This window comes from Pinus tabuliformis, chromosome J (genome assembly GCF_031772625.1).
Source record: "Pinus tabuliformis cultivar Carrire ecotype Pingquan chromosome J, CPIR1, whole genome shotgun sequence".
NCBI classification, from domain to species: domain Eukaryota; kingdom Viridiplantae; phylum Streptophyta; class Pinopsida; order Pinales; family Pinaceae; genus Pinus; species Pinus tabuliformis.
The window spans coordinates 611,474,058-611,488,307 of NC_142295.1; positions in this window are offsets into that span (position 1 = coordinate 611,474,058).

The following is a 14,250-nucleotide window of genomic DNA, read 5'->3' on the forward strand; positions in this document are numbered from 1 at the left end:
CAAGGATGGGAGGTGGACCCAAGGATGGGAGGCGGACCCAAAGATGGTGGGCATACCTACCCATCGTTTTGTGCTTGGTTTTTGCACATAAATTTTAGCATGATGGATTTTTCCCCATGGTATTTTGTAGATCTGGTCAATGAAACTATGGTTATGTTCTAATCTAGGGTTAATGGATTAGGATTTATGAATGCTTCAACATGTATATAATGTATTGTAACATTGAAAGAAAAATAATGAAAAATAAATATGGTTTTCCTTATTTGGGTTCCAGGAGAAAATATTTGTGTACATTTTTATGTTCTCACCATTGTATATTTTTTTGTTTTTAAGAATTTGTTTGCAGGTAATTTTTGTATAGGGTTAAAACCTACAACTTCCAATATCAACACAAGATACCAACATCATATCATCCACAAACCAACAGACAAGTAGAGGGGACTAACATTATCCTTGAGGCCATCATCACCAAGTGATACACCACAAGGAATAGGTCAATGGACTTCCCAATGCACTATGGGCCTATAGAACAACCTAGAGAACTACCACCCAATGTACTCTATATAAACTTGTTTGTTGAAAGAGAGTGCTTTTTCCTATTAAGAGAGAGATCCTGACACTAAGGACAAGGGTACAACTTGGACTGGACTTATCAGAAGCTAGGAAACAAGAACTCCTCAAAATCAATGACTTAGATGAACTACAGTAAGATTCTCAATAGTGGACCACAATGATACAACATCAAAGGGCCAAGTGACATAATAAGTTCATTAAAAAGAAGAAATTTAAAGTTAGATACTAAGCAATACTATTTAACTCCAAGTTCAAATACTACATAGAAAAATTGTACATTAGAAGGCTTGGACCATATGATATTGATATAGTATATGATAATGGATTCATCAAGCTTCGTACTATTGATGGAGAAAAAATTCTTATGATGGCCAATGCACTCGAGGTTAACCTATATCACCGAAAATTATCAAAAGAGGCCATTTTGAGGATGATTATTAATAGATGACCTGGTAATGTTTGGAAATTGTCCAAAAAAGAGAAATCCTTGTGAGGTGACTTATTCTTCCACCTTGAAATATATAAAATAAAAAATAAAATATAATGAAATAAAAAGAACTCATGTATGAAAACCATTAGGGGGATACCTAAGTGCATGTCATGTGAAAACTAGTGTAGGCTAGTGCATTACATATTAAAAGATTTTTTTTTAAGTAAATAAACAAATAATAATAATAATAAATTAAATTAAATTAATAAAAATCAAAATGGTGCTTCATGGTTTCATGATGGCCATGTCAGGATCATTTTACGTATACACCTATAATATGCAAGAGAAGATGATATTATTTTTGCAATTATGTTGCCACAACTCCATTGCATGGTCCAGTCGCTACAATTATGAATCTTATTTTTGCAACTCCATCGTTGAACCATTATTGCTATAATCTCATTGTCAAACTTATTTTGTTGCAACTCTTCTTAGCATTATTATTGCAACTCAGCGATATAATATGATTGATGCAACTTTGAAACTCCATTGATACAACTCTAGAATCACAAGTCCACATCCATAATTCAAATAGTTAGAACGAGTAATGACACTTCATGTCGTGACACCATGGTAGACTGATATCGTTGCTACAATTTTTGTTGAAGAATGTTGTTATGACTCCACCTAGTATCGTTGTTGTAAATATGATAGAAAAGTGAATCTGAGTTGTTTATGGAGCCAGGACGCTAATACAACAGAGCTACAATGAAAATCCACTTATGATAAGTTAGGACATGTACATATCCTTGATGATTCACATAATGGATAGCATTGATTAGCATAATTTGACTTGAATACTTGATTTAAAATCACTTACATCACTATTTTTGCCACCATTAATGACATAATCCTTCATAATGAAATCCCTCCTTCCATAATTGGAAATCCCCATTGTCAAACCATTCATTATGTTTACAACAATAGTAGTTTGAATCTTGAGAATAAAGGAAACAATGAGAAGCTCCCATATCCGTAGGGAATCTACAAAATCCCTGTTATTGCATGTGTATGATCACATTTGGGAAATATTTCAACAAAGGGGCTAGAGTCAATATGTCTAGAGGTTATATGGATACAATGATGAAGTAGCCCTATATTTTACTCTTTATTTCAAGAAAAAAAGATCAATGGTAGAAAACATTGTTTTGGAGGTTGCAGAAAATATTTTTGTTGAGGTAACCGAGCTACCACAGATAGGAGAAATATGGTATTGCAAGAGAATATCAAAAATGTTATGAAACCAGCTCAAGAAAAAGATAGAAAAGATAGATCAACACCTTAGAATTCAACCTCTTCGAGGGGGAAACCTCCTTTACATAACATAAATGAACAATTCTTGGGTGATTCAAATGACAAAACCTCCTTTCTATATATAGGAGTCTGAGGAGTCAAAATATAACCCAACCGACCTAACAATAATAATATAAAGCCACAAAAATAACAATAGAGTGATTCTATGGGGCACAGTAATAACAATATGGGGACAATAGGGGCACAACAATATTAATAAGGGATACAACTACAATAGTAATGGGGTAATCACTAGTATTATAGGGACCCAACATGCCCCTCTCCTTCAAAAAAGTGTTGTCCTCAACGCTTGAGTAGTTCTGGATGCTTCTGTATAAAATTCTCATCCTCCCATGTGGAATCTTCAACAGATAAGTTCTTCCACTTGATAAGATACTCCGAAATTGATCGATTTTGTAGCTGTCGATTTCTTGTTTCTGTGACTGCTTCCAGTTCCAATATAATTTTTCCTTCCTCGTCAAGTTCTGGCAATGTTGTTTGAACTGGGAGCTTGTCGCCTATAACCTTCTTTAAATATGAAACATGGAAAACTGGGTGCAATCGAGAAGCTGCAGGAAGCTCCAATTTGTATGCCATAGTACCAATCTTTTGCAACACCTTGTACAGACCATAATACTTTGGTGATAATTTATTATCCTTCTTAGCTTGCTTGAGGGACATTTTCTTATATGGTTGTAGCCGTAGGAATACCCAATCACCTACATCAAAAATTCTTTCGCTGCAATGTTGAGCTGCCTGTTGTTTCATTCTATTTTGTGCCAACACGAGGTTATCCTTTAAGAGTTGGAGGACTTGTTGTTGATGTTCGATGTGATGTTCCACTGCTTGAACCTTAGAATTTTCTCTTAAATATGATGTGATGGATGGTGGCTGATATGCATAAAGTGCCATAAATGGGGTCATTTTTGTTGTTGTGTGGAATGAAGTGTTATACCACCATTCAGCTAGAGGCAACCATTTGACCCATTGTGTCTATTTATTAGATACAAAGCAATGAAGATATCCTTCCAAACATTTGTTTACTATCTCAGTTTTCCCATTAGATTGAGGATGATAAGATGAGCTATGAGCTAACTGAGTACCAAGACAAGAAAATAATTATGTCCAAAAATTTCCAGTGAAAATGGGATCTCTGTCACTTACAATAATCTTTGGGTTTCCATGTAGCTTTTGAATTGTTTCCATAAATGCAGTAGAAACTGTACTGGCTTTAAATGGATGTGATAATGCACAAAAGTGTGCATACTTGGTAAGTCTGTCAACTACCACCATGATGACACTCTTTCCCTCAGACTTGGGTAAACCTGTGATAAAATCCATTGAAACCTCCTCCCAATGTTGGCTTGGAATGGATAAAGGTTGTAATAGACCCGGTGTCTTAATTGTTTCAACTTTATTTTGTTGGAAAACCAAACATTCCGCCACAAACTTTTGAATATCTGATTTAAGGCCATCCCAAAAAAATTCCTTCTTAACCCTGTGGTAAGTTTTTAAAAACCTGAGTGCCCTCCTAAGGGAGAAGTGTGCAATTCCATAAGAATCTTTTGTTTTAGCTGGGAATTCTTACAGAGGTATAAGCGATCTTTGTACCATAACGAATCATTTTTCCAGCTAAATGTATCAAACGTACTGGAATCTTGTTGTAACTTTCGAATAAGTGCCCACACTTCTTCATCATTCTTCCATTCCTTCCTTGCTTCGTTTATCCAATCTGGTTGGATAATAGAAATGGCGCACAACAATGCTTCCACATCCTCATCCTTTCTTGAGAGTGCATCTGCCACCACATTTTGCTTCCCTTTTTTGTAGATGATTTCAAAGTCATAACCCAACATCTTTGTGACCCACTTTTGTTGCTCTTCAGAGGATAATCTTTGTTCTAAAAAGTATTTAAGGCTATCATGATTCGTTTTTACCTTGAAGTGTCTTCCCATTAGGTAGGGTCGCCATTTCTTAAGTGCATGGAGTATTGCCAACATTTCCTTCTCATAATAGCCTTGTGTAAAAACTTTCCCTTGATTGGACGACTTTCAAAAGCAATGGGTCTTTCATCTTGCATTAAAACAGCACCAATTCCATTTCCTGAAGCATCACATTCCACAATAAAGGTTTTTGTGAAGTCCGGTGTAGCTAAGACTGGTGCTTGGCACATTGCCTCTTTAAGATGTTCGAAGGCCTTTGTTGCTTTTGGAGTCCATGAAAATGCATCTTTCTTCAATAATGTTGTTAGAGGTGCTGCTATTCTCCCATAATTCTTAACAAACTTGCGATAATACCCTGTCAACCCGAGAAATCCTCGCAGATGCTTTATGGATGTGGGGATTTTCCATTCCTTAATGGCTTTAATTTTGCTAGGGTCTACCTTAACTCCTTCATGAGATACAATATGACCCAGATATTCCACCTCTTGTACTCCAAAGAAACATTTGGATCTTTTTGCATATAATTGTTTCTCCTCCAATAGTTGTAGCACCCTGTCAACATGTTCAACATGATCCTTCCAAGACTTGTTGTAGATTAGTATATCATCAAAAAATACTAACACAAATTTTCTAAGGAATGGTTTGAAAATGGAATTCATCAAACCTTGAAATGTTGAAGGTGCATTGGTAAGGCCAAAAGGCATGACCAAAAATTCATAATGACCCTCATGAGTTCTAAATGATGTTTTTGGAATGTCTTCAGCCTTCATTCTGATTTGATGATATCCTGAACGAAGATCCAACTTGGTGAAGTAAATTGATCCATGCAATTCATCCAGTAATTCATCAATGACAGGAATGGGAAACTTATCTTTAATAGTGAGCTTGTTGAGCTCCCTATAATCCGGACACATGCGCCATGATCCATCCTTCTTGTGCACCAATACTACTGGAGTAGAGAAAGAACTTTGACTCGGTTGAATTATACCAGCCTCTAGCATTTCTGCAACCATACGTTCAATTTCACTCTTTTGGGCATAGGGATATCTGTACGGCCTGATGTTTGGAGGAACACTTCCTGGAATCAGATGAATAGCATGATCATGATCACGAATAGGTGGGAGACCTTTGGGAGTCTCAAATACCTTGGAATGATTGTCCAAGACTTTTTGGAGATCTGGAGAAATAGATGATTCCAATGTGGAAACATCTAGCGAACATAATTGTGCAATTACACCTCTTTGTTCCTTTTTTAGAAGCTTTGTCATACCGTTAGAGCTGATTATCTTTCTCGGTTTCCCTGCAATACCCCTTAATTCAACTTCCTTTCCTTCCACAGAAAATTTCATGAAAAGTTCTTGAAAATTAAAAGCTATTGTACCCAAGGATTGTAGCCATTGGACTCCTAGTACAACATCAGCACCTCCCATTGGAATGGAAAGCATTGGGCTAGTCAATACATATTCTCCCATGGATAGCTTGATATTATGGCACTTTCCAGAGAAATTTATTGTTCCTCCATTTGCAACCATCACTTGACACTCTGGTGCTGGATATAAGAAGCAATTCAATTCTTTTGCTACCTTACAATGAATAAAATTGTGGGTACTTCCTGAATCAATCAACACTATTACCTTTTTCTTCTTGATTTGTCCTTCTATCTTGATGGTTTGAGGAGTGGTAATTCCCACCAATGCATTACAAGATATGGTCGGATTCATTTCTTCTTTATCTAGGCTTTGTTCCTGGAGTATATCCTCTTCTTTTGACCTTTCTTGCTCCTTTTCTTCTTCCTCTTCACAATCTATGTAGAATAATTTCTTCTCAGCACACTTATGACCTTTAGTGTATTTTCTATCACAACTGTAACAAAGCCCTTTTGCTCTTTTTTCTTCCAATTGTTGTGGTGTCAACCTTATAGGTTGTGGAAGACTAGGGGCAACAACACTTCCATCTTTATAGTTGTGAGTGGTATGCTTCCTGGTTGCCATAATTTTGCTTTCCATTTTTCTTGCTAACCTGAATGCCTTCTCTAATGAATCAGGTTCCCAAAGGTGAACATCATGTTGGATATTATCCTTTAAAGTCCCTATGAACACATCAATCCTATGCTCCTCTGGAATATTTTTTACCCTTATGTTCAATTTTTGGAACTCCTCAATGTGCTCCATTATTGAACCCTTTTGTTTGAGACTTATCAATTGGCTAAAAAAAGTGTTGCTTTTTGTATCCTCATAATGTGCTGTCAATTCTTCCGTAAAAATTGCCCAAGTGATAATTTGTTTACAAGAGCAAAGCCATTGATACCATACAAACTGATTTGGTTCCAAATATAAAGTTGCAATACGTACCTTTTGTGTGTTTTGCACATTATTGAGATCGAAAAATTGCTCCATCTGTAATATCCATGTTGCGAGATCCTTGCCATCAAACTTCCTCATATCGATTTTTGGAATATGGTGGGTCTTCGATCCCACATTAGAGTCTATGAAATCATGATTAACATTTCTTTTGTTCGCATCATGAGTTTCCTTTACTACCTTTTCACCATTAGTAAGTATTTCTTGTAGAAAATTTGTCAGATCCGTCTTCAAAGCTGCCATGTCTCTCTTCACATCTGTCTTCAAATCTATCTTCAAATCATCCATCTTAGCTTCCATGCCCTTTATCTTAGCTTCTATTAGCTTTTGTGAGAGTGACATTTGTTGCACTTGGTCTTGTATTTTTGATATATCATGTAGCATTTCTTCCTCTTCTTCATGAGTCATGCTAGAGCTTTATGGTTGCTTACTAGGTGTTTGCATTTTCTTTCCTCAGGGAATCAGTTACTGATAATAATGCTCTACTATGCCCTTTGAATTCCTTCAAAATAAATTTTCGAACCAAGCTTAAGCAAAAATTTAAAAAAATCTACACACCTTTTTTCACTTTGTAGGAGCTCGATATTGCCTCTGATGTATCTCTGTAATTTCGGATCATCCAATTCTAAAATTGTGATATGCAGTAGCCCTCTATGCCCTATTTCCAAAGCCACCAGTGTGATCCAAATTGGATTCTCCAAGGAAGGGTTATGCGAAATCTCCCACAGTGACCTGATTATATACTAGTTCAGTAGAGCGAACTTGTACAATGTGCCACAAGTCACTGTTTTGACCTTTGGCTCTGAGAAATATATACAAGAAACTACAATCCATCCTCTTTTTGTACCTTCTTACAAAATTTCATTCTGATGCTCAGAGAGAAAGTTATGACAATTTTCCCCAGGTCACCTGTTTGGAATGTAATTCAGGAGTCTGCAAAAAGACCAAATTCCTCATATCATATCTCCGCAAATATAGCGCGAAAAGCTCTGAAATTCGGACCCAAGATTCAACGCAATTTCTTCTCAAATTTATTTTATTTTTAGCTTCTGAAACATCGCAGAAAAAAAGTTATAGTGAAAATTCCACGATAACCTATTTGGAGCAGCGAAACCCTAGAATCCAAAGCTCTGATACCAAATGTTATGAAACCAGCTCAAGAAAAAGATAGAAAAGATAGATCAACACCTTAGAATTCAACCTCTTCGAGGGGGAAACCTCCTTTACATTACATAAATGAACAATTCTTGGATGATTCAAATGACAAAACCTCCTTTCTATATATAGGAGTCTAAGGAGTCACAATATAACCCAGCTGACCTAACAATAATAATATAAAGCCACAAAATTAACAATAGAGGGATTCTATGGGGCACAGTAATAACAATATGGGGACAATAGGGGCACAACAATATTAATAAGGAATACAACTACAATAGTAATGGGGTAATCACTAGCATTATAGGGACCCAACAAAAAACCATAAATCATGGAATGATTCTTGATCATGGGGAAGCTCTAATCAAGAAAAAAATAGGGTTTGATAGGAGGTCACTACCATGCCCATGGAAGGATATATCAAAGAGAATCATACAAGTAGCATCTCATTTCTACCTAGAATGAAATATTTCCATCAAGAAACAAAATTATTGAAATAGCTTTATTTTATTGAACAAAATTATCGTGGCCACAAAATCCATAAGGTATGGTCTAAGATCGATCTCAAAGTTTTGATTCTTATTAGAGTAACGTTTCCATGCATTATTCCTCGTAGTGGTCCTTTGTCTCAGTCACGGATGGATTCTCCTACCCCTCAACAGTTTTGGAAACAAGGGTGGAAAATCCTACCTATGGTGTCCCTCAATAGTCCCTTAAGCAACTCCTTCCTTCTCCTCAAACGAAAGCATCCACATCTACCTGTCCACAAATGCAATTTCCTACACAAACCGTATCTAACCCCCATAATGGTAGGTTGGCTTAAGAAACACAAGTTTATAGACTTGCAACATACCCAACTTACTCTATATCTTCCTTGGACTGCCATGACATCCACTTGAGATCCAGGAAGACAATGAGTAAATAGAATCCTCACATGCATATAGAAGATGTCAATGAGGAAGCTAGAAATGGGGAACTAGAGCAAGAGTTGTCCCCTAAACCTTTAAGAACCAAGTAAGTAAACACTAAACTTTAAGAACACCTTACTGTGAAAGACTAAATCAAGAAAATCATGTGACTCAGCCAAAATTTGATTTCCTTAGAAATCTCAAGAATGTGTGTCAAGATCCCACTTTTCAATCTATTGAAGATGTGCCAATTTAATCAAAAGGATGAGGGAAATCTATTTGAGGAGGCCTGACTAAAGAAGGAAATATCCCCAAACAATCAATGTTAGGGAAAACTATTAGATCTTATGATTGGATGAGTCCTCCCAGCAAAATATTTTAATCTTGGCAGCCTAGTTGTTAATGTGTGGATCAATAATATTGTTATTCAAAACATGTTAATTGACTTGGGTGCTTCCATTAATGTTATAACTCATGAAACCATGGAGGCCTTAGAACTCTTTGGCCTAAGACAAACCTCCCACTATGCTTCAACTGGCTCATAGGTAACCAATTAAACCAAAAGGAATTTTGGAGAATGCAGTAATATAAGTAGACTCATGGCATATCCCACCAACTTTATGGTTCTCCAACTTCAGATTACTCTCTAGGGGGATACCCTCTAATTCTTGGGAAGTTATGACTAGCCATTATAGATGTGTGTATCTACTAAAGATTTGGGAGTATGAAAATCTTCGATGACACCTCAAGTAAACATTGATCTCATATCCTCCCACCAAACCTCAGTCATAGCTTGAAACATATTTCTAGTTGATGGGGAGGATAGTGATGAGGAAGAGGTATCACATCAAGTCCTCACTACTCACCAATATCTCTCCATTAAGGAGAAAACGAAGGACGATGAAATCAGAAATTTCCTTTCCTCCTCCTCATCATCCTCAAACATACATGCTCTTAACCACACAATGAAACCCGATGTTTAGACCTCACTAGCCTCGACAAGTGCTTCACCTCTCAAACATAATTTCTCAGCTTAAGAAGACCAAGGATCAACTTCAGAGAAAATTGAAATATCCCTAGGAAAATCTTGAATATTAATGAAGGGATGACATAAGAGCAAAAAGATCAATTGGTTAAAATGTTGCAAAAGCATAGTGATGTTGTTGCTTGGACTCATTCAAACATGAAGGGGATTCATCCTGACTTTTACACACATCAAATTTACATTAAGGAAGGATCTCAAACCATTCAACAACCTTAATTAATATGAACCCCACATTGTGGGGCATAGTAAAAGAGGAGTTGCAAAAGTTTCTCATTGTTGGCTTTATCTACCCAATTTCAGACAATTAATGGATCTCCCCTCTTGTCATAGTCACAAAAAAGAATGGTAAGTGGAGGATATATGTGGACTAAAAAGAACTCAACAAATCAATAAACAAGGATCATTTCCCTCACTCATTCATCAAATAATTACTAGATACACTCTCAAGGAAGAATTATTTTTCTTTACTTGATAGATTTAGTTGTTACAATCAAATCCAAATCGCTCCCAAGTGTTGAAAAGTCTTCATAATTATCATTATACTTATATGTAAAAAGTAAAAGAATAAAAAGAGGGAAAAAAAATTAGTATTGGTTCATTAGTTAAGCATGATCTTCATGCTTTATGATTTCTTAAGTCAAAGTCCTATTTGGAATTTTTGTAAAGTAAAAGAGAAAACAATTTTCAAATTGTATTTTGGGTTAATTCACCTCAAGAAGCCAAGTCAGCCCTCTAGGATGACAAGTCAGCAATAATGAAAGAAATTATGTATTGGCATGTGTCCTCCATTATTTTGGCAAGTAATTTGTTGAAATTTATGTGGAAGGAATTCAATCTCCAAAAGGAAGTTTCTCTCTGACCAATGAAGAAAAGAAAGATAACAAAAAGAATCCTTAATTGAGTTATGTGACAAACAATTAATGCAAAGTTATATTATGTGATGAATCCTTATTTATTTGTAATAAGGTTCCTGAAGTGGCTAATCCAAAGTTTATGAGGTATGTGAGTGTCCTGAAACTAGCATGGATATTCTTTTATGTGACATATTACAGTGAAGGTCGAAGTATATTGTGGAAGAGAAAAGTATGTTATTGTGGAAGGTTAATTCTCTTTTTAAGTACAGATGGAAGGTGAATCAAGGAGGGAGGGTTGACTTGGTCTTGGTCTCGATCCTGATCTTGGATATCTCACTGTGATATGATTCTAAGAAAAGATAATGTTTTTGAATTTTCCCCCTTGTAGGGTTTTAGCCATGGTCTGCATCTTATATCTTGTGTCTCTCATTTTTTGTGATCTTCACATTTCTTCATTTTGATAATTGCTTGATGAAAAAAAGAGCACATATATAATAATAATAAGCCAAAAAACCTCACAAGTAATTATCAAGTTAACAGAAATCACATTAATCTCCTGCCTATTGATTTCACAACACCAAGGACCAGGATAAAACAACATTCACTTATTCATGGGGAACATTTGTTATGAAACCAGCTCACAAAAAGATAGAAAAGATAGACCAACGACTTCAAAATAAGCCTCTACGAGGGGGAAACCTCCTTTACATTACACAAATGAACAATTCTTGGATGATACAAATGACAAGACCTCATTTCTATATATAGGATCCTAAGGGGTCATGATATAATCATAGTCGACATAACAATAATAATGTAAAGGCACAATAATAAAAATAGTGGGCTTCTATGGGGCAGGATAATAACAATATGGGGACTATATGGGCACAACAATATAATAAGGGGGTTGCACTAATAACAATAAGGGGTTACACTAGTAGTATAGGGACCTAACATGCCCCTCTCCTTCAAAAAGTGTTGTCCTCAATGCTTGAGTAGTACTGGATGCTTCTCTATAAAATTTTCGTCCTCCCATGTGGAATATTTAGCAAGTAAGTTCTTCCACTTGATGAGATACTCTGAAATTGATCAATTTCGTAGCTGTCGATTTCTTGTTTTTATGACTGCTTCAGGTTCCAATATGATTTTTCTTTCCTCGTCAAGTTCTGGCAATATTGTTTGAACTGTGCTCTTCTCACCTATAACCTTCTTGAAGCATGAAACATAGAAAACTGGGTACACTCGGGAAGATGCAGAAAGCTCCAATTTGCATGCCATAGTACCAATCTTTTGTAACACCTTGTATGGACCATAATACTTTGGTGATACTTTATTATCCTTCTTAGCTTGCTTGAGGGAAATTTGTTTGCATGGTTGTAGTTGTAGAAGTATCCAATCACCTACATCAAAACCTCTTTCACTGCGATGTTGATCTGCCTATTGTTTCATTCTATTCTACGCCAAAGTGAGGTTATCCTTTAAGAGTTTTAGAACTTGTTGTTGATGCTTGATGTGATCCTCCAATGCTTGAACCTCAGAATTTTCTTTTAAAGATGATGTGATGGACGGTGGATGATATCCATAAAGTGCCATAAATGGGGTAATTCTTGCTGTAGTATGGAAGGAAGTGTTATACCACCATTAAGCCAGAGGAAACCACTTAACCCATTGTTCTTGTTTATGAGATACAAAGCAATGAATATATCCTTCCAAACATTTTCTCACTATCGCAGTTTTCCCATCAGATTCAGGATGATAAGATGATCTGTGAGCTAACTGAGCACCCAAGTATTCCACCTCTTGTACTCCAAAGAAAAAATTGGAGCTTTTTGCATATAATTTCTCCTCATCCAATAGTTTGAGTGCCCTGTCAACATGTTGAACATGATCCTTCCAAGACTTTATGTAGATTAGTATATCATCAAAAAATACTAACACAATTTTTTTAAGTAAGGGTTTGAATATGGAATTCATAAAACTTTGAAATGTAGAAGCTGCATTTGTAAGGCCAAAAGGCATGACAAAAAATTCATAATGACCCTCATGAGTTCTAAATGTTGTTTTTGGAATGTCTTCAATCTTCATTCTAATTTGATGATATCCTAAACGAATATCCAACTTGGTGAAGTAAATTGCTCCATGTAATTCATCCAATAATTCATCAATGACAGGAATGGGAAATTTATCTTTAATAGTAAGCATGCTGAGCTCCCTATAATCTGGAAACATTTGCCATGATCCATCATTCCTGTGTACCAATACCACTGGAGCAGAGAAAGAACTTTGACAAAGTTGAATTATACCAACCTCTAGCATTTCTGCAACCATATGTTCAATTTCACTCTTTTGGGCATATGGATATTTGTAAGGCCTGATGTTTGAAGGAACACATCCTGGAATCAAATGAATAGCATGATCATGATCATGAATAGGTGGGAGGACTTTGGCAGTCTCAAATATCTTGGAATGTGTTGGGTGTGGAGCCTGATTATCCCTTTATTCAGAGGTATCGCCGCATTGGACCCTAGTTCGTAATGTGGTAGTAACATTGCCCGTAAATGTGCACCGCCAGGGGGATCCAAGGGGATCACAGTGATTATTTGGAGCACCCCCCCCCTGGTGGGGGATCGGGGCAGTGCCCTCAAAGCTAAAAATAGACGTAAAATTGCCTTGTAAAATGTTGTAATTTCGTTTTCAATCTAGACCGTTCATTAGGCGGAGATCTGACGATAGAAGTTATGTTTAATTTAGGGTTTTTTGCCCTAGAAGGAAATCCCTCGCTATATATGAGGGAATTGTATTGCGTCTATGTAGATCTATATTCTGAGTGAGAAAGAGAGAGGAGATTGTGTGTGATCGAAGAGGGAATTACATCAGATTTGTTGTAGGTTGTATCTCTTCAATTTGCTGGATAATATAAAAGGAAGAACTGGTTGTTTCTCATGGGCGTAGCCCAAATAGGGTGAACCACGTATATCTGTGTCTCTCTTATTTTATGTGTTTTATGTGTTTATATTTCTAAAAATATTTTATCTGTTCCATTGCCCTGTAATATAAAATTTTCTAACAATGGATATCAGAGTCGAAGGTCTATTTGGCTAATAAACTCGCAGGACAGAAGGGTTCCTAGTTCGAGTGGGAGAAATGGCGGAAGATGTTAGGTTTAGGGTCGAAAAATTTAACGGCTAAAACTACCATTTATGGAAGATGCAGATGGAAGATTATCTAGATTATAAATATTTGTAGCTACCATTGAGCGGAAAGACAAAGAATCCGACGAGTATGACAGACACAGAATGGGATATTCTCGATAGAAAGGAACTTGGAACAATATGGTTGTGCCTAGCGGCGTCGATAGCCTTTAATATTTCAAAGGAAACAACAACAGAGGGTTTAATGCCAGCATTGGAAAAATTATATGAAAAACCCTCAACCTCAAATAAGGTATTTCTTATGAAGTGTTTATTTAATATGAAGATGTTAGAAGGTGGATCTGTTGCTGATCATTTAAATGAATTTAATACAATTACCAGTCAGTTAAGTTCTGTAAGGGTAACTTTTGATGATGAAGTTAGGGCTTTGTTATTTCTGTGCTCATTGCCATAAAGTTGGAATAGTTTAGTTAT